At 39.6% G+C, this 22,801-nt stretch overlaps 1 long non-coding RNA gene across 1 annotated transcript; it reads left to right on the forward strand.

The window, feature by feature from the left end:
* Positions 1-15,694: 15,694 nt before the first annotated feature.
* LOC121139859 lies at positions 15,695-22,566 on the forward strand. Its single transcript, XR_005876695.1, has 2 exons — positions 15,695-15,868; positions 22,273-22,566. It is a non-coding gene; the product is annotated as an uncharacterized LOC121139859 (long non-coding RNA).
* The last annotated feature ends 235 nt before the right edge of the window (positions 22,567-22,801 follow it).

Below are 22,801 nucleotides of genomic sequence, written 5' to 3' on the forward strand. Positions count from 1 at the left end.
CATCTAGAGGTAGCAGGGACAAGGGGGAAGGGCATCTATCCCTCGCCCTACCACAGCATAGACAAGAGAGGTGGTACCAGTTATGATCCCTCTCATGCCCTCAGGGCTGGCTCACCTGTGTCCCTGTCTACAGAGTCACCTCTACTGTGCTGCCCAGGCGAGGCTGCAGGCCCGTTCTCCTAAGTGCTACACCTGGTGAAGGATTAGGTTAGGTCCCCCCATCTGTTACAGAGGTCAAGGGGTGAGGGGAGAAGGGCATCTTTTCACTCTCCATGCCACCACATGGCAGATGAGGGGGCACAGCCTGCTTTCCACTCTCACACCTTCAGGATCAGCTAGCCCATGTGAACAGGTTCAGCTATATTAGGCTGCCAAGGTGAGGTGTAAAGCCCTCTCTCCTTAGTGCTTTAGGGAAAAGGCAGGATTAATTCTCCCTAGCGATGCAGCCAGTGAGGGGCAGGGCCAACTCTGTACATCTCTATCCTCTCTGACTTAGGTGGTATCAGGAGCCATGGGCATCAACACAGACTGTTGCTACATCAGGGCCATGAACCTAGGCATGCATCCCAGCAGTACCCCACACACAGACATCGCCATGGCCCTAGGTGGCAATCAAGTCACCCATGTCAGCCTGTTTCTCACCATATTCACCTCTTCAGATATGCCTCTGTCCACAGAACATGAACCAGTATGTATGTATTTATGAATGTATCTATCTGTATGTATGTATGTATATATATATATATATATATGGATGTCTCTCTGTCTCTGTCTCTCCCATATCACACCATACATTTGCTCACCATAATAATGCCCATATGCCCAGTGTTTTCTCTTTGGAACTCGGGGACAAATACCCCAGGCCTATGTATGGTTCTCTTTGGGAAGCTTCATTTTTCAATATATACCCACGACTGGTCAATATGCAGTCAATAAGGGACTACAGAATTCTCAGTCCTAAATGGAACAGCTATAGTATACTTCCTCCCAAGGGTCAGGGGTCATCATGGGAGAGGGGGTGGGAAGACTGTCAAAGGCAAAGGTAGTCGAAACTGCAGTGAAACATTATTCCCTGACATGACAGAGCCATTAAATTATGGACTCACAGTGGCTGTGACTGGATATGCAAGACCTGCACAAACTCAAACCAATCAAGATCCCAGTTTGTATGAGTTAGGAATTCATACAGTCTTTTCCTTTAGCCGAGAAGCTATTGACAGTTGATGGCTGTGACTCAGGATGTGAAAGCCACATCAACCCTTTCTTCTTCAAGTTGATTTGTGTCTTGGTTGTTTCACCATAGCAGGTAACCCTAAGAAAAGGGGTATGGGCTATAATGTGTCAATGAGGTCCACTGGAAATCCAAATCTTTATGGCTTAAAAAAAGTTTTACTGATTAGAAGTTGATGAAATACAGAAAGAAAGTAAAGAAGCAACATTTTCAAGGGGCCAGCAGTATCTTTCTAGCAATGCAGAACTGATACTGCTTCCATTGATCTGGGGAAAACAGCCCAATGGATCCAAGGACTTTTCCTCCTGAAACTCTATTTCTCCCTTTAGAGGTAACAATATTAAAGATAAACTCTTTGGGAGCAGCGTCCAACCCCTGTTGAGCATTGGTATTTTGAGAAAGAATGTGGCTCTGGTAGAAGATAAGTATCATAAGGGGTCTGCTGTTTAGATATCAGGTGACATGAAGTCCACTCATAGTAACCCTATAATTAGAAGATTAGATAAAAAAAATAAATTGCTACTCTTTGCAGAAGTGAGATTGTGAAATTGTGCCCAAAAGACAAGTATTCCAGTTGGTTCTTTTAGTATCTTACAATCTAATATCATATTAATTATCAATAAATATCAAAGAACTCTAGAATTTACTGGCTTAAAGCAACAAATATTCATTATCTCCTACCTTCAATTGGTAAGGAGTCTGGCTGTGGCTTGGCTACATGTATCTGTCATCAGTCTCTCCTAAGGCTATAATCAGCTCAAGTCTTCATAGCGAGATCTGCTTCCATGCTTATTCATGTGGCTACTGTCAAGACCTCAAACTCTCTGATGACTGTTAGCTGTAGACATCATTTCCCTGCAATTAACCTCTCTACAGGAATACACAAAATGTAGATTCTCCCAGGATGAATGCTCACAGAGAGAGGCAAGATTTGAAGTACATATATTCTTTATTTTTGTATCTTTATCTAAAAAGCTACTCCCTATCATATTTTTCATATTCTATTAATCAAAAATAAGACAATGTTTCTGGTTGTGAGTCTAACTTTTAATGGCTGAGTCATGGAAGAGGAGAGGGGAGTGGGGGAAAATGTATAATAAAAACAAGTTTAAAAAAAGACAGAAAGTTGAGACAAAAGTGAGTGATTACATACGGATACAAATACTAGAAAGTTGAGGGTTTTGGAAGCCATTTTAGATGCTGCATAATACAGGTATTAAAATTAAGCTATATTGTGGCATCTCCCCAAATAATTGGTCACTGTGAAAGTATCTTTTACTATCATCTTCCAAACTAGCTTTTTGTAGTATAGTAAATTAAATCTGCTGTTTGGGAGGAACATCCAGCACTCACATCTATTAAACAAACTGGCTAACAAATTTTTCAAAACAGGAAGCTATAATCAACTGATTTAAATTCATAAAAAGTATGACTAGCAGTTCCAATAACTCTAATTTCCTTAAATATCACAAACACATTTTCATTTAATTTAATTTTACTTTATTTTATTTTATGTGCATGGGTGTTCCACTTGTATCTATGCCTGTGCACCACATGCCTACCTGATGTTGCCAGAGGCCATAGAGTGCATTGGATCCCCTAGAACTTATGAACCACCTTGTGGATCCTAGGAATTGAATCCTGGTCCTCTGGAGCAGCACCTGGTGCTCTTAACCACTAAGTTATCTCTCCAGCCCACCAACACATTTTTAGACCCCTATGTCTAACAACAAGAGCCTCAACACATTATAAAGCATCTAAAACATCAGTTATCTAATTGCTTAACTATAAATGACTTCATTGATTTGTATGCTTGCATATAATATGCAAAGTAAGAGACAGTATCAGATACAATGATTTTTTTCTAAGCTAAAACAAATATTCTTTCATGCATAAAGCAATGAAAGAACATGTTAAATATATAAGATGATTACAAATGACCACAAAACAAAATACACCTAGTAATAAAACTTCAATTCTGTGTGTATATCAGTTTATTTTAATGTCAAAATCAAAACACAACTCTCATCTTGAATGGGGATAAGAGAAAGTTTTACCCTGGAGTCAAATAATGAGTGGCCATGGCCATGGAACACAGATTTGCATTATTTCAAATTCCATGTTCCAGCTGGGGAACCAGTACTGGTAAGACTGAACCAAGCTCCCTGAATGTGGGTGTCAGGTAGGAGGCCCAGGCAGTCTATGCAGCCTCTGGCAGTGGAACCAGTATTTATCCTCAGTGCACAAATGGGTTTTGGGAGCCCATTCCCTATGGAGAGATGCTCTCTCAGCCTAGATACATGGGGGAGGGTCTAGGTCTTACCCCAAATGATGTGATAGACTTTGTTGATCCCTCATGGGAGGTGGGATGTTAGATGGTGGGGGAGTGGGAGGATAGGAGGAAGAGGAACTGGGATTGGTATGTAAAATAAGATTGTTTTCAATTTAAATAAAAATTTAAAAATTCCATGTTCCAATGTAGTAACAGTGTCATGACATTGGGCAGTGCTGGTGCACGCCTTTAATCCCAGCACTCAGAGGCAGGCAGATCTCTGTGAGATTGAGACCAGCCTGGTCTACAAGAGTAACAGACAAAGAAAGTCATAAATTAACTCATATTTCAAATACATTGGTGGAAATTTTAAATAAGTATATTAAAGCAGAGTAGGGAATTCTGTGCTATATGCTTCAGATGCTATCTGACAGCACATTCAGCCTCTTGGTTAGTGGAAGTTAGTAATGTATTAAAACACTTTAAAAGGTTTTATCTGTTAGTCATAAAGATGTCAGCTCAGACACAGAGGTGAGCAAGGAAGTGGTTATTAACTAATGATAGCTCAAATTAAATTCTGATTAATTTCTGGACCTGCAACATTTCAGCCTTTCCACAATCACTGAAGTTATTTTTCATTTAATCAGTTTTGCAGAGAGTTTAGCAGAAGGTGCAGTTCTTTTCAGGAAATTTCATTCCTGAAATTAATTTTCCAGTGTCAGTAAGAAGGCTCATTCTTAGGAAGTGATGCAGATAAGGCTGAGTCCTATGCAGAAAAGCAATCTTCAGGAGAGGAAAATAGCTGGTAACACCAGAAAACAAAAGCTGCCTGGAGCATATTATCAAAATGTACTGGTAATTACTAAATCAGTGTGATTTTTTATTGATTGTATTTGATATAACTTCAGTCATATAGTGGAAGCAATGGTCCTAAAATTAAAATAATTGAGAACACTGTCTAGCTTAACAGAGTCAGGGTAACAGATGAGGGAAGCATGTATTTGTTCATTAAAATGACTTCCATGATCCCTATGTAATTTAGCAAGAATGCAGCAAGTATTAAGGCAGTGGCTATCTCCAGAGAAGGCTTTGTGCAACAGGAACACATAAAACACAAAAGATAAAGCCTGTGGAGTGCTTAGCCACAAATGTGATGTATCACTTCACTCCCCAAGGCTGAGGGACCATCACAGAGGAGATGACAGAAGATTGTAAAAGGCAGAGACAAGAGAGGGCTGCTGCACAATGGTGTTTTCTGAGATGACAGGACTAGTGCATGCAGAAACTCACAGCAAAATGATAGGACCATTGCATGACTGAGCTCCCAGAACACATGGACTCACAGCAAAATTATAGGACCAATGCATGCATGGGCTCACAGTGAGATGATAGGACCACTCACACATGAGCTCACAGCGCTGTGGTTGCCTGCACAAGACCTACACAGATCAAGTTAGTAACATTCTAGCATGGAGGAGGAAAGGGCTCATGATCCCATACCCCTAGATAAGCGATTGACAAATGATGGCCTCTGGGAGAGAAGAGAAGTCCATTTAAAAAGTACACTGTATGCATGTATGACATTATCAAAAGATAAATAAGCATATTTAAAATATTTTTTACATTTAAATTTAGTAGTTCATGTTAGCGACCCCAAAGTAGACTCTAGGACCATTAGCTGTCTCTGTTTCCCCAGCATGGTCACTTTGACTAAATATCTTCTCTTCATTCTTTGCCATTGTTCTGTCCCTTTAATTGGCATATAGGATGTATGACCAAGTTTATTTAATTGATTGGCTCAATAACAGTTTGGGCTATCCAGTTTTACTGTGAGCAAAAAGGAATATGGGTCAATTTAGCAACTTCAGGTTACATGACTATTTACAAGCCTATTAGGTACAAAGTAAATGATATGAAAAAAGCTAAGCATATGTAGACAACGTATACACACATAATCATACATAAAGATGTATTTTTTATTTTTTAAATATTACTTTTAGTATTTTAGTTGTATATTTCAGTGGTGAGTGGGTATATTCACATGAAAGCAGTGGCCTAGGAAGCCCAAGGCCAAAAGACTAGGATCCCCTGGAACTGGGATTACAGGCCAACAGTCTTGTGGATGTTTGGGAATTAAAGCTCTTAACCATTGAATCTTACCTCTATCCCAATATCCATTTTAAAAGAAGAGTTGACAGCTCTCATTTATACTTATCATTTGTCAGTTTTAAGTTAGACTAATAATCTGATTATTTCTATCAAATCACCAAGCAATTATTAATCTCAAATTTGTACTTTTAAAGGCATAACTCATTTTTGGGAGGTTCTGAGTGGGTACATCATTTTGATTTAAATTAGAAACAATATTGTTTTACATATCAATCCCAGTTCCTGCTTCCTCCCATCCTACCATGCCCCCCACCAACCCCCCATCCTACCCACCCATCCACTCCTCAAGGAGGTTGATGCTAAAGACATAACTCTTAATATAAATGAACTGGCAGACCCTTGGTTATAAACACAGAGTTTAACTTGATTAAGCAAGCTGAGCAGGCACCAATAGGCTAGTTAAAACTTTGTCAGTTAAACTTGGGTATAATTTTTCAAGTGTCTAAGAACTATTGGATAAGAGTATAAAACAGCTCCCTGTATTTATTTGGATTTTTTAACCACATTTATAATTTTTTCTCAGTGCTAACTTACTCTCAGATCACTATCTTACAGTCAGGCAAACACCTTTACCCACATTTAAATTTAAATTCAAATTAGAAACAAGGTTTCTTCACATGTCAATCTCATGTCCCTCTCCCTTTCCCTCCCCTCCTCCCGCACCCTCCCACCACCCACCCAATACCTCCTCCTTCCCCCAGGGAGGGTGAGTTCTTCCATGGGGGTGTCCATAGTCTGTCATTTCATCCAGGACAGGGCCTAGACCCTCCCCCAAGAGTCCAGGGTGAGAGTGCATCTCTCATTGTGGGATGGGTACCCAATGTCCATTTGTATGCCAGGGATAAATACTGGTCAACTACCAAAGGTCCCATAGATTGCCTAGGCCTCCTCACTGACACCCCTATTAAGGGGGTCTGTAACAAATGCTCTTAAACCACTAAGTCATCCCTTTAGCCCTTAGCACACATTTTAACTTATTTTTTAGAATTGCATAATGAGTGCACTGAATTTTCATCATTTCCACCTCTCACTCTCTCTCCCTACCAACTCTTCTCATGTCGACTCCCTCTTGAATACATGACCTGTTTTTCTGCAATTATTATTACCTACACACACATACAACACAACCTACTGAGTCCAATTAATTTTGTTCATATGTGCATGTGCTTAGGGATAACCACTTGGAATTGAATTATTGGTTAAGTCATTACATACTTTCTAATTGGTGAACTACTTTTGCATGCATCTATAAACAAATACATGTTTAGACAGATGTTTTTCTTATCATCTTCTCTGTCTATTGTTCTATTGATGTGAAAGTCCACCATAACCAAAATAACTTATTTTTAAAAAGCATTTAATTGGATTTGCTTACAGTTTCAGAGGGTGTGCCACTGAGGGTGGCCTTTGAGGTTTCAAAGGTCCATACCAAACCCAATCTATCTCCTACCCCTCCAACAAGACCATAGCTCCTAATCCTTTCCAAACAGTTCCACACAGTAGGGACCAATCATTCAAATATCTGAGTCATTCTCATTCAAATCACCATACTCAGGAAATGACTTAAGGTAGTTATTAAATACATAATACTTTGTGCTTTCAAGAAATCTATCTCTTGAAAATAAGGTTGTTCAGTTTTTATTTCAGGCCTTGTCCCTATCCAAAAGCACCAGGAAGTGGCATCATCAAACTGGAAACTTTAGAAGTGAACCATGTAAGAAGTTTTCCAGTATGTCAATGTGCAAAGGATTTTAAAGATTGTCAAACAACCCAGATATTTTGTACCAATTTATTTAATAAATGTTTGTTGAAATGAATATCACAGTAAATGTAAGCAGAAAGTGAACAACTCCAATTTCCAAAGCAGGTCTACAAAGGGGGTAATCACCCTTTAAAGTGTTTCTGAATTGAGCTAACACAGCCACAACAAAATCATAGCCTGCTGGCTCAGATTCTCTTAGATTACCTTGACATATCTGTTCTCTCTCATATCCCCCTGGTCCTTGCATCTTTCTACTCCATGAAGACAGCTTGATATAGTGAAGCCAGAGAGGCCCATGTTCAAAGGCTGACTCCAAAAGTGACTAGCTACGTGACCTTAGATGGCTTTCCCTTCAACTTCTTTGTCTGTGAAGTGGAAGCAATATTACCTGGATCACGAGTTTCATTGAAGGTTAAGTGCAATGCTTGTGGAGCGATTAATGTTAATCATTCTCCTTCCCCTCCGCCTTGAGACATTTTACTTCATTTTTCAAGGCCGCTAAAAATATAACTTCTTTGTAACAAGTTCCTCCAACCTCTCTCAACATATAGTTAATCATTCCCTCCTCTGCGCATTTATAATTCTGTGAACAGACTCCTGTGAGAAGAGGCACCTTATTAGATGCTTTTGATACTTGTCTTCACAGAATCGAGACTCTTTGAGGTCACGACTTAAAATCATATTTAAAATTTTAAGCCACAGTATTTCACAGTACCAGTGCTTAAATAGATGTCCAGGAACTGTTTGTTGGAGACAGTGTTTAGACAAAGAAATTAAACCAGTCTGATATTTTAATTAATTCTGGTGATCTGATCTAATAAAAATCATACATTGAAGCTTTATTTCACTTTCACATCATTCACCCATAGAATCTTTTAAGAAGGTAAGAACTTCTTGGCAAAGGAAAGGGTACCATATTTATTTCGATTTTTTGAAAGACCTTGAACAGCTGAAATAGAATTCCAAGGAAAACATTGCATCCAGGCAGAGGACTCCCTCTCTAGATTCACCACCTCCACATGCTGAAATCCAGGTTTCCCTCTGTCAGACACTATTTGTACTCTTCTAGAAGTTTTTCTCGATTCCTCCAATCTTACCAGGCTTCTTTCCTTGAGTGGCAGGGGCACCTGGTCTGTTGTTTCTTGTGGGTACATAGAATAATTTGTTTTCCATACACACGCTTCTTGAATGTGTGTCTAATCCCTCTATCAGGCAGAGAGCAAGAGGCAGGAACTGGATCTTATCTCTGGTGTTCCTGTGGTGCCTGGAATTGGACTGTACATGTAAGTGGCACATACAATCAGCGGTGTGAATACATAAACAAGTACCTTGCTGAGTGGGAGAGGCTGCATGCAAATAAGTACTCTGCTATTTTGGTCTAAGGTGATCCTCTCTGGAATGTAGACAGTAGAAAAGGGAAAGAAGGAAGGCAACCATATTGTATCTACATCTGCTCGTTATCCATCTCATATGCAGGACAAAAAGAAAGGATGTTAGTGTCTATTCTATGGCAGGCTCAGCACTATGCATTTTGATATATACTGTCCCATTTTTGCTGCCAACAGCCCTGAGAAGAAGTCTTATTCCACCATTTTTCCCTTTCAACAAATACACATATCAGCACTTTCTATTATTATTTCCTACCTACAGCCAAGGGAAAGAAGTTCACGAGTGGGAAAAATCATGTAAACAGATGATCAGAATACTGAACAAAAAAGAATATCTTTATAAAAGGCCTTTGAGAGGCTCTATACCTAAAAATGTTTTGAAACTTAGCGTGCATGTCATAAAAATAGTATTTAAAAGTCTGCTCACTCTCCCTGAAACCTAATCTGTCCTGCATTTCCTTTATCGTGAGCTGATAACGTAGTTTCATCACTACAATGATGCAGACCATCCTGTGTGAGCAATGCAAATGCCTATTGCCCCTTTTAAAACCACAGTCCTAAGCCCACACTGACTAAGCACAGCAAGGTGGTTACTGTGAGCGCCTACACACCTATAGTGTGGGGATTGGATTTTGAGCAGATTGAAGCAGACCACAGGCTTTGTCTGTAAAGGGGGCAGAGGGTACTCAACCGACTTACATCAAATACAAAAGCATCAATATTGCCAGAGCTTCTGAATTTTCAAGAGAAATCGGACATATGGATAGTTTCAGTCCTAGGGATTAAACTTGGGGCCTTATACATGTTAAGCAAGTGCTCTACCACTGAGCAATACCCAAAACCCTTTTTCTAACTTTTTATCTTGAGGCAGAACCTTAGTATATAGCTTGAGCTTACTTAAACATTTAAAATTCCTGCCTTAGCCATCCAAGTAACTGGAATTTGAAGCCTATGCTATAAGGATTTAAATATTTTTAAATGCAAACTCTCCTGGAAAATTGTAGAGGCCAATTAAGACACCAACACTACTTTGTGCACTTTAATACAAGCAAAGAAACTCAAAAAACTAGTTGTCATGTTTTTTAACTCACATTCTGTACCTTACTGTAGCTCTCATAGACTCAGAATATGAAAGAACGACTACTATCACTTTATCTCTAGCCCTGGCAACCAGCAGACCCTTTGAAACAAGCCTACATCCTTTGTCCAGTCCTATGATTAATGTCTTGCCTTCTATTTAACACAGACAATGCTTCTCTGGTACGCGTATTACTATTTGTTCCAAGTGAGACTAAGTTAAATCTTTATTCCTCCTTGAAACGGACATCTATCCAATTACCTTGTATCTCCTAAATGGATGCTTCTGTCTGTTTCTTGATTGTATTTGATAGATTTGCTTGAGCATCTGAAATTGTCTTACAACATCTTTCTCTTTAAACCACAAATATGACCATCTCAATTCCATACTTCACTAGTGGGACCATTTTTTTAAAGATTGATTCATATACACATATGTTATGTATATGGATGTTTTGCCTGAAAGCAATGTACTGCATGCTTGTCCGAGTGCCTGCAGAGGGCAGAGAGGGCCCTGGATTCTCTGGAACTAGAGTCACAGTTATTAGCTGCCATGTGGATGTTGGGAACTGGACCAGGGTGCTCTGGAAGAACAGTCAGTGGACCTAACCACTGAACTATCTCTCCAGTCCCAAGTTTGCCCACTCTTGCAGTTTGATGTGTAAAGCTCTTCATGATCAAGCCCCCAATGATCCCTCTTGTTTTATCTTTCACTTCTTTACCCTGAAGTCTCCATTCTGAGTCAACCAAGCTGATGCAGGTCCCCATGGCTACTATGCTTTCCAATGTCCCAACACCTTGTCACATATCACTTACTCTGCCTAGAAAATACCTCTTCCAGTTCCTTTCTTCAGGGAAATCCCAACTATTCCTTCGGCTTCCAGTTTAGATTACAACCTCCCTGGAACTAGCACTATCCATACCTCCAACCATGTTAGGGGCTCTGTGTGTGTGTGTGTGTGTGTTTGTGTGTGTGTGTGTGTACATGTATGTAAAAGTGACTTGTACATATTTTCATGTGCATAAGTGTAGAAATCAGAGGACAATTCGGGCATCTTCCTTAGATATCATTCACCTTTTTTTAAAGAGCTAAGGTCTCTCACTGACCTAGAATTCACCAAGTTGGTTAAGATGACTAGCTGCTTTTCCCTGGAGATCATCTTTCTCTGCCTCCCCAGTGATGAGACTGCAGGCATGTGCCACCATAACTGGCTTTTAAAAACTGGATTCCAGGGACTGAACTAAGGTCTCTGTGCCTACAAGGCAAATGCTTTATCAAATAAGCTATTACCCAAGCCTCTCTCCTGGCACTTCCTTTTTTTTATTCCTCTCTCATATATTATATCATAACTACTGCCCCCCCTTTCCCTCTCTCCAAGATCTATCCCCTTGTTTCTCCTCAGAAAAGAGCAGGCCTCCAAGGGACATTCTCCAAACACAGCATAACAAGCTATAACAAGAGCAGGCACATATCTTCACATCAAGGCTGGACAAGGCAACCCAACAGGAGGAAAAGTCTCACAAGTATGCAAAAGAGTCAGAGACAGCTCCAGCTCCCAGTGTTAGGAATCCCACAAGAGCACGAAACTACTCAGTCATAACATATATACAGAAGATCTAGGTCCGAACCCCACAGGCTTCCTGATCTCTGTGAGCTCCCATGATTCCCAGCCAGCTTATTCTGCGGGCAGTGTTCTTGTGGTATCCCTGAACCCTCTGGTTCCTCCCATCCTTCCTCCCACTCCTCCGCATGACTTCCCTAGTTCTGAATAATGTTTGGCTGTGGGACTGTGCATGGGCTCCCATCAGCTGCTGGATGAAGTCTCTCTGGTGTATTTGATGACAGTTCAGGTCCCAGAACACTCTGCAGGCAGGACAAGCTGTAGGTAGAAGCTTACCTGGTTACAGAAGATGGCTGGCTCAGGATCTGTGTCCCCCATTAATATGAGTCTCTGCTAGGGTTACTCTCATGCATACCATAGTTTCCTTTGTACTAGGTTTCAATTTTGCCCCTAAAAATGCCCCCCAACTCCAGGCATTTCTCCCAGTATTATCTCCCTCCCTCCTCTACCACCTGAACCCTCCTGTTCCCAACCCCACCCACTCCTAGCCCTCCTTGTTACTTAGCCTCTCTGGATGTGTGGATTGTAACATGATTGTCTTAATTAATTACTTAATAATTAATATCTACTTATGAGTGCGTACAGACCATGTCTGTCTGAGTCTGGGCTACCTCACTCAGGATGACCTTTTCTAGTTCTACCCATTTGCCTCCAAATTTCATGATGTTATTTTTTAGCATCTTTATAATATTCCATTGCGTAAATGTACCACAATTTCTTTGTCCATTCTTTGGTTAAGGAGCATTAGGTTGTTTCCAGTTTCTGGCTATTATGAATTCAGCTGCTATGAACATAGTTGAGCAAGTGCCCTTGTGGTAAGATGGAGCATACTTTGGGTATATGCCTATCTCCTGGCACTTCCATGAAATAATTAGAGCAATTATGTCACTGGTGTATTTGTCTGGTTTCTGTAATAAGGTCTAAATTCCAATAGGATAGAAATATTACTTTAATATCCATTTCTCCAGATCACTGCATGGTACAGGTAAAACAGTAGGTGTTTGATGAGTGGCCATGAATTTCATGTGTTTATTGACAAGCACCTTAAAATCTTTTTTCCTAGTACAGCTTCACATGACATAGTAATGACCCGGGGCAAACAGCAAAGGATCAATGGGACTTAGACAAGGAATAAAGGATAGAATTTAAGAATACATGAGAACAGTTACAGGTTCTTAACCACAAAAGCTGATGGTCTCCAATTACTGAATGAAAAGAGATGGGACTGTAGTTCAGTGGTGAGACACTTGCCTAACATTAGAACCTGAAGACATAGGATCTGACCTCTGCTATACTTCAGCTTCAATCACACCAAATTTTATATAACCCCCACTGACCTTGAAGTCATTTTCACCCAACTCTTCTTGTTTTATTCAAGTACAGAGGCTCCTTGACACAAGGCACTGTTGAATATCTATTGTTTACCCTTGTGCTGCATGTCTAACTGGGAGCTACAGCTCATTTCCAAGTTGCTGTATTTCAAAAAAGAATACTGTGCTCTGTATGTTTTGCCCAGAAAAAGATTAAGATTTGAAATTCCATGCACAACTTCTACAGACTGCATCTCAGTATTATAAAGAAAAAAATTACCACTGTAAGGCAGCCACTAGATCTGCTTTTTGGCAGAGTCTGGGAATTCCACCCAGAAAATGCAGATAAGAGTCTGGTGCCAACAGTGGGAAGATCGGGTAGAGGGATATCTTCCCAAATGAAATCTTGAGGCAGATGGTTCTGCTTGGTAGGGTCATGAGTGCCTCATTCCCATCACTACCCCATGTGTTCTTCATAGCTGCCCTGTACACTAAGTCAAGGAAGTATAATTCCCTGCTTCAAAATTGAGGAAACACAATCTTCCAGATCAAATGAGTCAATTTTAGTTTTTCTGCTAGCCACCCCCAGACATAGCAGCAGCTCCAACAGTTATTTTTGCACCTGCTTTGTCCTAGACCCTCTTGGTAATCCCCACATTTTGGAGCTAAGAGGCCTTAGTAAGCATTTGGCTGAAACTGCTTTGTTTCACACAGAACTCGTATTTCCAGTGCTCCCACCCGCCTGAGGGATGAAGACCAAATGAACTGGCTACACAACAACTCTTTAAACCCCTCCATTTTCCCAGTGGGAACCCAGGGCCATCCGGTGCTGCTCACTGAAATTTCTCTCTGCAGTGGTTGGTACCTATCTCTTCCACTCCTGACACGCTTTCATTTCTGTGGCTGCAGGACCCTAGCCTCCAGTGTATCCAAAGGACAGAAACTGAGGTCCAGAACTGGGATGTGACTTGACCTATAAGTCCATAAAGAGGAGGGGCAGACCTCGGAGTTGACACTGACTTTGACTACCAGTGCAAGCCTCTACCTGCTACTACACTGCTGTTTCCCACAAAAGTGCAGAGACTGGAGCCCAGAGGCAAGTATCATATCACACCAAGAGCTCTGCTACAGCTGTGGCTACTGCTTTAAATAGTAAATACTATGGGCACCTTTTGTCAACACTCTAAAATTGAATCTCCCCATCCTTAAGAGAATGGAGAAATGTTAAGTAAAAAAAAAGACTTGGGGAGGAGGGTAACAAAAAGACTGCTCAAAGAGAAAATTAAAACTACTCCAGATACCCAAAAAGGGAAATTAGAAGCAATCTGCTACTGTGGAAAAAAGGTGTTAGACAAACCACAAAAATGCATCAGCAAAACCACTTCTTTTAATTCAAGTTCAAGTAGACTTTGCAACAGAAACAATATACACACTACTGCTATAGCCAAGGGTGCAGTCAGCACAGCTCACTGAAAGAGCAAGCTGAAAAGTCACAAGCTGCTAACCTGAAGAGAACTGAGAACTATGAGCAGGAATTGACTAGGCCCTTACTCAGTCTGGAGAGATTAAATGTTCTCATTTATCTTTGCTATAGTCCAGTAGGCATGGTCAAGTGTTTGAGAGACCAAAAAAGTGGGTTTGGGCCCTGCAGTGCTGCACGGACAAGCTGTCTGGGCACTGTTTCAATACAGAGGCAAGTTCCCAAACATCTCAAGGCTATGAATACTTTGGGGTGTGTGTGTGTGTGTGTGTGTGTGTGTGTGTGTGTGTGTGTGTGTGTGTGTGTGTGGTTACTTCAATCATGTACAAGTATTTTCATCTATAAACAAAAATGTCTAACAACTATTTCTGAAGAAAGTTCGGCTTATTGTATCCATTGAATTATATTGACAGGGTATTAATAATAGCCGATATTTAGTGAGAATGTCTCATGTATTGTCTTCTTTAATCCACCCAATGTTCCAGAGAAGTTTGCATGATCACTGTACCCATTTTGCTACTGCCCCCAAAATAATGAAGCGACTTGCCTGATGGCATATAGCCAACAAGTGTCTGAGCTGGAATACTCACTGGCTGGTTCCAAAGCAGATATTCAACTATATAGTAGGTGGCCACAAGACCTGCCTATATCTAAGTTCTGTCCCTGACTAAATGTGTACCTTTCTGTCCTGAGGGAGGCCCATTTTATTTATTAAGATATACTCTATACCAGGCACTGTTCTAGATACTGTGTTATTTCACCTAACGCTTAGAACAACCCACTGAGATATGTACCACTATTATCAAGTTAAAAAATGAGAAGGTTGAGACTCACTATTTAAAAAAACTAATTGTTCAAAATCATACAGCTAAGAAGTGTTTGGTCTATCTGAAAGTAATGTTATGTAAGGAGTGTCCTTGCTTACAGTTTCACTGGCTAAAATCAGCCAACAGTTCACTAGTAAATGTTTAACAACTGGCTCTCCAGGGAAAATGAAAGGGCTGTCAGCCCCAGGCAAGATGAAATAAGCATACTCTACTTTTGGATGCAGCTATAAAACCTGGATAAATTCATGGAGGAGCTATTCAAAGATGCAGAAAAGTAAATAGAAGAAGGTAGATTGCAAAAGAAAACCAGAATTAAGTATTACCAAGTAGATGGCAAGATTACCATTCCTATCTCTCCTCCCCATGATGCCTAAGAAGCCACAGACTGAAACCCAAGTGTAATACCATCAATGTGAGCAGATAAAGCTCCAGGACAATCTCTGTTTCTAGGTTAACCACTAGAAGAAATCCCTAATGCACACATGTTTCAGAGGATTTTATTGTTGCTTACTTGCTTTATTCCCTTGCTCCATTATTTCATGTCCTAGATCCATAGCAACTCAGTGACAGAGGTACAAGATGAGATCAAAATCTACCAGGTTGTTTGCTTGAGATGTGACACAAAGGGTGACATAACTGAGTCCAGGAGCTAAAAACCCGCAATTTCAATATGAAGGAATAAAAAGGAACCATAAATCATAAGGAAGGCTGCAGAGCAGGAGGATGTCAGGTAAGCAATCTCATAAAATATTGGAGTAACTACTAAGTCTATGGCCAAGTTGTGGGTGTATATGGATTTGGTTGCAATTGCCCAGGTTCTATTGAATCATGCCAAAACCCTTTAAGAGCCGAACTACTAGCTAGGTCAGTATGCAGGTACCAAACTGATGACTGGATGGCACATATTAGAGAGAGATCTGAATAGCAATGCAAAGGTTTGTGAAGTTGAATGAAAGTTAGAACCGAAGCCAGCCCACAAAAGGTGAATTGGAAATTGTAGCCAGATGAATCAGGTAAGCTTAATAAAATATACACATTTCCAAAGACTTAAAACAGGTCTAGAGTAGTGGTTCTCAACCTGTGGATTGCGAACCCTTGGGGGGTTGAACAACCCTTTAACAGGGTCACCTAAGACCGTCAGAAAATATAGATATTTACATCACATAACAATAGCAAAATTACAGCTGTGAAGTAAAAATAAAAATAATTTCATGATTGGGGGCTCATCACCACATGAGGAACTGTATTAAAGGGTAGCAGCATTAGGAATATTGAGAACCACTGTCCTAAAGTCTTATAATATTCAAAATTTCCAAGATATAATAATCACTTAGCATCAAAATATGTAAGAAAATATCTATTTATATGATAATAGACAATCAAAAATGTCAGTGACCAAATGTCACAGGTGTAATTACCTAATAACTTTAAAACAGTTATTTTAAAAATGACCCTGCAAGAAATCATGAACATTCTTAAAACAATTAGAAAAATGTCTTGAAAAAGAACAGATGTAAAGAATCCAATAAAAAGTTTAGAATTGAAGCCGGGCAGTGGTGGTGCATGCCTTTAATCCCAGCACTCAGGAGGCAAAGGCAGGCAGATCTCTGTGAGTTCGAGAGACCAACCCAAGCTACAAAATGAGTGCCAGGATAGGCTCCAAAGCTACACAGAGAAACCCTGTCTCGAAAAACCAAAAAAATAATTTAGAATTGATAAGTATGGTAATATCTCAGGGATAAATATCTCAGGGATCAAGTAAGTTTGAAATGGCAGAAGATCTAATGACCCTAAAGATTAGTTAATAAAGACTATACAATCTGAACAAGACAAAGAAAAAAAGATTTTTTTCTTTAAAAAAGCAAGACTCCCTCATGTGTGGTATATACTGATTCCCAGAGTGAAATATTTCTACCATGGTGGATGTTAAGGTGCTAACAAAATCTTTGGATGCATAGCTGGGAATTGAGGCACACATCTGATAGCAGAGATATTAGGTTTGGAACCCAAGTTCTGGGAACATATCAAGCAAGGCTCATTCACCTAGCCTCGGTAATCTTATTTTAAAAAATCAGTAAGAAAAGATCAGAAAAATGAATCTATTCAATATAGACACTCTGGGAAAGTGAACAAAGATTGGTGACAAGTCTGGCTTGAGGCTCTGACATGAGGACAAGGTTTAAGTAGAAGGCAGGAGTTGTGTGTAACTAAGCAGTCCTTGTCAAGGTGCTATCTCTTGCCCACCACCATTGCCTCAGCTCCATTCTCTCCTGCAACATTGTCTGGCAAACTGGAAATCTTTCTCCAGGAGAAAAGTTCCTTCTCTGGCTATTCCCAGGGTCTAAATCTTTCCTTCTTCCAGTATGAGATGCCAGGGGAATCTCCAATTTCTTGGGATTCATTGTTTCCATAGTCTGGTATCCAAAGGGAGAGATACAAGTATCTCTTTAGCATATATTCATTACTGGTAAGATGCTTGGTTTTGCTTCCAGATATGTCTCACCCCCTCAGGTAAAACTAACAAGGATTGAGGTCTACTAAATCTTTTGACAACATACACCCAGAAGCTACTGGTTTCATTTTTAATCACTCCAAATCTTGTCTGAACTCTCTCTGGGGCCCTACCCCAACTTGGTTTCAAATGGATAAACATACTCAGAAGGCAAAGGTAAGACTGACAAGGACCTACCCTACCCCAACTTGGGGGAAGCCCACAGGTATGAGAAGAGACTTCTCTGCACAAAGGAAATGAGCTGAATAAACCAACATAAAGCCAGCAGGGATTCTCAAAGTAGTAGCCTGATGCCTCACACAGATAAAATGTGAATAACATAGCTTAGATAAAAAGCCCAGCATGAGAGTATACTATATGTGAAAGCAAAGTTGGCCTTTAATTGATCCCTGGGTCCCATCTTATTAATAAACTTTGTACTAAAAACCACTCTAGCCTTCCTTCTGAATACAATTCCCCAAAAGGCTGGTAAAGCAGTGAAGACCAAAAATTCAATAGCAGTTATTCATTTCTACATGAGTCCACTATTTGGCAAAGGCACATAATGTCCAGGTACGCATGATTCCAACATTCTTACTCAAAACTCCACTGCATACAGCAGATAAAAGTCCGATTATCTGATATTCAAAAAGTTCCTCTCTAACCTAACCTTCTTGCATATATACAAGAATCAAAGTCCCCAGTGAACAAATGGTTTTCTCAAGGTCGTGAAGCTAATGAACCAGAACAGAAAAGGAGCTCTCCTTATTCCTAGTCCAGTGCTTTACCTCTGACAGCACACTTGCCCTTTTGCATCCTTTTCGGAATAAAATATGACTGACCCGTGCTAAAAGAGATAGAGACAATCTGTATGTGGTTTAGAGGAGAATTTTTTTTAATTCCCTAATAACAGCTGACACTGAAAGCATCAAGAAGTACTTAAAGCTAGTGCTAATTGCTGTACAAGTTAGAAAACAAAAACACATTACAAATTAAAGAATTCCAGCAGTCCCCTCTAAGCAGTAAGCTTAGGGTATCGCTACGGTGCTATCATGGCGCTGTTAAGAAAGTACGGCGCCCAAGGTGAGGAACATATCCTGGATGCTGTCTGTTATCACTCTCCCTCTATAGCAGCCTGCCAAGTCTGGCCAATTGTTTGACAAGGCAGCTGTGAGTGTGCCTGTTAATTACACCATGGGGGCACCAAAGTGCAATGTCAGGCAGCTGCCTAGAATATCAAATGGCTACAGGGTGAAACAGGCCAGCTCTAAGGACTCTCTCTTCAGAGAAGTCCGTGAAGCAGCTGGCTCACTCCCCTCTCCCACATAACCTCTTCAGGAAGATAAAATGATGTATTTTCAGCATAGTTAAGATAAAATCCATAACGTGACCTATGTAACTGATAGGTCTGACATGTTGGAATGGGATGGATATGAACACTCATACTTCTGTCTATCATAATAGTAATGTCTCCGTGAATATCTACATAGTATTTGAATTAATCTATTTAGCTCATCTAATTAGAAGTAGTGGGAACAATTAAGGTTGTTTCCAAATAATCATAGCTAATACTTACAGGGTCCCGTATGTGTCAGATACTTTACCAAGGACAGCATAAGGCAGGTGCTATTTTATGCCCATTTTGTTGATGATAAAACTGATATTTAACAGATAAATGATTTATCTATATTATTAATACATACTGTCTTAGTTACTTTTCTATTGCAGTGCCAAAACACCTTCACCAAGGCAACTTATAAAGGGAAGTACTTAGTGTTACAGTTTTAGAAGGATAGAGTCCATCATGGCAGAGCAAAGGCATCATGGCAGGAACAACTAAGAGTTCACATTTTGAAGCACAAGCAGGATCAGAGAGTGTATACTGGGGATGGCAGGAGGCTTTTGAGCTTTTGAAGCCTTAAGCCCACCTACAGTAATACATCTCCTCCAACAAGGCCATACTTCCCAATCCTTCCCAAACAGCCATTAACTGAACACAAAATATTCAAATGCCCATGATTTGCAGGGGACAAGGTCTTCAAACCACCACATACAGCTAGTAGAGAACACAGGTAGTATTCAAATCTACACAACATGGTACCTCCATGTTGTTAACCAGTGCATATTTTTCTCAAAAAAAAGTTAATAACAGAAGCCCAGCATACAGTATTTACAGAGCATCTAAAATATGTATGTACTTGCTCTTCTGTTCTAGTCACTACCTTTAAAAACAAGTCAACTTTCTGCATCTCTGCTAAGTTAAAGAAGGAAAAAATTCAATTTTGAATAGTATGATAATAAAGGCTTAATGGAAGAGGCAGTTTCTGAGTTAAACCTGGAAAGATTATGTTCATTTATGACTACCTGAGGTTAGAAGATCCAAACATCTATATATTTGTAAATGGGTATCTAATAATACTATAAAACATAAGATATTTGTTAATTTTTTATTTTTGGACTGTACTTTAAAGTTAAATTGATGATACTTATCTAGTAAGAAAAAAAGGAGTTCCAACAGGTAGGCATTCAAAGCAAAGAAACCAAGGCAAGCATACTCACACAAGTTCCTAACCTAGTCATAGGAAATATTTATGAGGCTGGTGCCCTGACAGTGTGCTTGGATCACGAAGATGTTTTATTCCAATGTGAAGGAACAACTGAGATTGGTGATGAGGTCAGGAAATGGAAGAAGTAGAATGTTGTCTCTCTTTGGAGACAGACAACAGAATGAACATAGACCAGAGAAGCCACTGACCATCCGTTTTCTCCCTGCCCTTCCTGGTGACTCTACTGTTAACAGAGGTAAATTACTGCAAATCAACGGCATAATAATGTTGCATTAGCATTCTCTGCGAGTTCAAATTCAAGTCATTACAACAGTTTCTCCCTAAGACTTGATTAAACTTCTAAAGGAGTTCTAATAAGTCATCAAATGTTTTACCTTACTAAAAGTCCCCAGAAATGCAGCCACAGCGATGCATTTTCCTTTCAGTATCCCCAATCGTCCCCTTTTCCTTTTGCAGAAAAAGAATGAGTTATAGTTTCTACACAGCGTAAATTCAACTTTTGCCATGTTTTGTAAGTATTGACAAGTTACCAACAAAATCAAAATGCAGACAATTCCATAGTCCCACAAATTTCCCTAATTCTGTCTTCATAGCCTTCCCCTGTCTCTACTCTGCAATTCCTGGTAATCACTGAAATATTTTTTTTACCTAAATCATATAGTAATACGGCATTTTTAATGCTGACTTCCTTCACTTAGGCATAAAGATTTGAGTTTCATCTATATTGTTAGGAACCGATATCTGTTCACTTTTATTGCTGAATCTTCCATTTCATAGATGTGGTATTATTTATTTAGTATGTGTGGGTGTTTTGTCCATATGTGTGTTTGTGTACCATGTGCATTCAGGGTCTGTGGAGAACAGAAGATGGTATTTGAAACACCTGGAACTAGAGTTACAGACAATTGTGAGTTGCCATGTGGGAGTTGAATCCACCTCTTCTGGAAGAGCAGCCAGCACTCGTATTTGCTGAGCCATCTCTCTCAGCCCATAATTTTTAACCATTCACAAGAAGGAAACTTGAGTATGTTCCAGATTTTAGTGTTGTGACCTGAGCTACTATCAACATTTGTATAGGGGTCTTTACATAAACATAAAATTCATTTCACTTGGGTAAATAGTTATCTGGCAATTGACATATATTGATGATATATTAACCTAATGAACTGTGGAAACCTAATTATAGAAAACAATCCCTTTTTTAAACTGGGAAAATATATGAACAAACCCTTTATCAAAGGTTTATAGACTACAAATAAGCACCTGTAAGGGCCCTCAAAAGCAATACTACATTACTTTTGAGGAATGTGAATTTACAGGGAGACACTATCATGTAATTATTAGAACTCTTAAATTTTTTAAGACTGGCATTAACAATCAGAACTATTAAATTTTGATAGTGGAACTACAAATGGCACAGTAATTCAGAAAATTTCTCAGTAGTTATTTAGTTAAGCATGAGGCTACCATATAATCCCATTCCTCAGTCTCTGCCTGGGGGTTTCAAATGAAAATTTAGCAGGTGGAATTTTTCTAGCCTTCTTAATCAGAATCCAGTGAATATATTCTATTGTTCCATGATTTGGGTTTACTATTATGGCACTATTGGATTATGCTTGAATCTTTATTTCATCTACCTTCCAAGAACATTAGGTCTACTTTACACCATTCATGGACCAATTGCTAAGAACAGATATAAACAGTCAAGGCAATTTCCACAGTTTTAAAAGGAAAAATCCACTTAAGGCTATTTTGCCCACATGGCTGCTTAAGCGTTAACTCAACTTCAGATTGCTGAACTTTCTCTATTTATACATATCTCTTAAAATTCTATTCCACCTTTGCATTTAAGGGTTTGATTGTTATTTCTCCTGGTACTCAGTGAACTTGATGCTGGTAGCTCATCATCTAATTTGCTGTGAGCCATCAAGTCAGATAATGAAGTCTATTAGAGTTGTGTGCAAAATAAGGAGTTGGGTTCTGATCACCTCTCCTGATGTTTCTCCTACAGGGTAAAGTCCATGGTCTTTGCAGGTGTTTTTTGACCTCAAAAAGGCCTTCTCTTTTTCTTTTCAGGTTCTGGCCATAGTCCAGAGATGCCAGTTAAGATTGCTGGAAATCTAAACTCCAGATAAAAGGATGATTCCACAGTTTGTATCTCTCTAATCAGTGGAACAATTTGCACTATCTCTGTGCTGTGTGGAACAAGTGAGCCTTATAATCTAGGTGAATTAAGACGTTTGCATAAACTTAACACAGTTAGCAACAGAACAATGGTGAAGAAACCATTAACTCAAGGAGCAAAAGCAATGCCTGTTAGAACAAGAAATGAGCACAAATAAAAATGTCTTCCAAGTTTTGCCGCCTGCATTTATATGCCTCTATTTCTTATCGGAATAACTGTACTTGGGGAGTGGAAAGTACATTTTTTAAAAAGTGTATGTGTTCCATCTTTACCCATGTTAAATGGAAAGTCATTTAGCACAAGCACAGCCTCTCGACACAATGTGCAATTGTCCTCCTAGATTCTAATGGCTTTGTGACCTCACAGGAGAGCTGCATTACCACTACAATTTAGCAGGAGAAAACAGCTGTTCTACTCAGT

The sequence above is a fragment of the Mesocricetus auratus genome, unplaced genomic scaffold, assembly GCF_017639785.1.
Source record: "Mesocricetus auratus isolate SY011 unplaced genomic scaffold, BCM_Maur_2.0 Super-Scaffold_100003, whole genome shotgun sequence".
In the NCBI taxonomy this organism is placed as follows: domain Eukaryota; kingdom Metazoa; phylum Chordata; class Mammalia; order Rodentia; family Cricetidae; genus Mesocricetus; species Mesocricetus auratus.